At 38.1% G+C, this 2,021-nt stretch overlaps 1 long non-coding RNA gene across 1 annotated transcript in view; it reads left to right on the top strand.

Moving 5' to 3' along the window:
- LOC116699590 (uncharacterized) overlaps window positions 1-2,021 on the top strand; it is a 22,570-nt gene that overhangs the window by 6,885 nt on the left and 13,664 nt on the right. The window contains exon 2 of the long non-coding RNA XR_004334463.1: window positions 1,496-1,499. This is a non-coding gene — a long non-coding RNA (uncharacterized LOC116699590). The remainder of the gene's footprint in view (window positions 1-1,495; window positions 1,500-2,021) is intronic.

Here is a 2,021-nt window from a genome sequence, read left to right as displayed (position 1 = left end):
TTTGCCTTCCACCTGCTACACTGCGTTTGGGTCCTCCTTCCGCCCCCATCACAACAACATGGGTTGACAATGTGTAATATTATCCCCACTAACATGTAGGCCTATTGTTGTGACTTCAATCTATTCAACTGCATCAAAATCCACTTTGCTTCCATACAACTGTCCTGCATCTTGTAGGCCTATAACAGATTCCATGAGTCCTTTGTGAAAAGAACAAAATAAAGAGTGATACAAACTATGTGAAGGATACCTTCAAATTCATCAACTCATTTGAGAGTCTGTCTTCAGTAATATTGATGTCATCTGCCTCTGCTGAGTTTCTTGGATCTTGAGCTTTTAAAAACTCTGTGTTTAGCACAGTGTCGGACTTTCGTGTGCCTCGCCCAATCCAAGGTGCCCAAAAATGATAGCTGGGATGGACAGTAAAAGGATTCTTCCTGTTACCTGTTAACCATAAATGAAATGTTGAAAAAAAGAGTTTAGGAAGTCTGTTAGTTTGGACAATGTAGTTTACATAGCTATTAAAAATATGTTATAAAAATGTGACACATTACTTATATTTGATTTAAATGATTTTTTCACTGAATCCTAAATACAAACCTACACAAGCAAAATAAAGAATTACACTTACTTGACGTTAGCCCTCTGGCAATCATCTCTAGTGACACAGAATCCCAGAAATCTTCAACGTTCACTTCCCCTGTGAAATCCTCAGGTACCGGCTCAATATCACTGACTTAAAAGGATAGTCACAGTCACATAAGAAAATATCAAAAATGCCAATGTCAGTCAAATTAAAAAGTTTAAATTAACTAATATATTAATATAAGTTAATTTTATAATATATAAAATCATTTCCGTTTTATGTTATGCCATTAAAGACACTTACACGGCATGCTGAAAACACCCTTTTTGTGGAGATCCATCCCCACCACAGGTGGGAAGCTTCCACAGTTCACACAAGAAAATTTGTATTTGTGTGCTGTTATAGCTTCGAAATGCAAATATGCATGAAGAAGCCGATCCCTGCTTGGCAAAGCAGTCTTTAAAGTTTCTTCTAGGGCATCAAAAACTCGCCCAACAGCTGTGTGAGCCTATAAAGACAGAGGTAAATTAAAGCATTTATTGTACAATGGCACAATGGATGTTAGGGCTGCTGTATATCAATTTATACCTTCACTGAAATATCAACATACATGTACACAACAAAGACTGCTTGAACTGTAATCAATGTTAGAATTAACTCTGAATGTCAGAAGTCAGTTAAATGTTCTTGGCATTGACAGTGTCAATATTTGCACAATCAGATCAAGCCTTACTACCTTTTGATAGGAGGATGTACATGTGACCGAAGAAACTTAATCAAAAATCACAATATTGAACATTATTGCATATCACGTATTCTTAACATTGTGCAGCCCTCAAGGATGTCAACACATGTTTAGTTTCATTACATTCTTTGTTCAATATGCAACACACACACACCTGGAGAAAGTTCCGTAGGAACATGCACAGATTGAAGGTCAAAATGACACCATCATCAAAGTTATGCAAACCATCCTTATACTCCTGGTATCTGTAAACCATCCCACATTGGCCACACTCTTTGCAGTAAGTGCTGATATCTGAAAGGAGAAGAGTGGGGTGTGAGTCTATTTACTGCGGGGGAATAAGTGATGCTAAAAAACAAGTTAACAAAAGATTTTAGCTTACCTTTCAGAACACCAGTCAAAGATACAATCTGTGCTTGACTTGTGATGAGAACTGGTGGGCCAAGAACAATGTTTCCTGGACACGCAGGGCACACAGTTTCCTGAGGAATAAGCTGCATTGGACAGTCTTCATTTCGGACAGATAGGACCTCATCAGGTAAAACAGATGGATATTTTTTGGAAGAGTAAATGTATGACACCATTTTTTTTAGCCTGTCATCTTCAGGAGGATATGTGATGCACGTATTTTCAGGTAATCGTTCTTGTTCAGTCATCTCTGCTGCCCTCTCTGTGCTCCGTACCTTCCTG

This window comes from Etheostoma spectabile, chromosome 12 (genome assembly GCF_008692095.1).
Source record: "Etheostoma spectabile isolate EspeVRDwgs_2016 chromosome 12, UIUC_Espe_1.0, whole genome shotgun sequence".
NCBI classification, from domain to species: domain Eukaryota; kingdom Metazoa; phylum Chordata; class Actinopteri; order Perciformes; family Percidae; genus Etheostoma; species Etheostoma spectabile.
The sequence above is the reverse complement of the archived record's forward strand: the minus strand, read 5'-3'. Positions and strand labels throughout refer to the sequence as shown.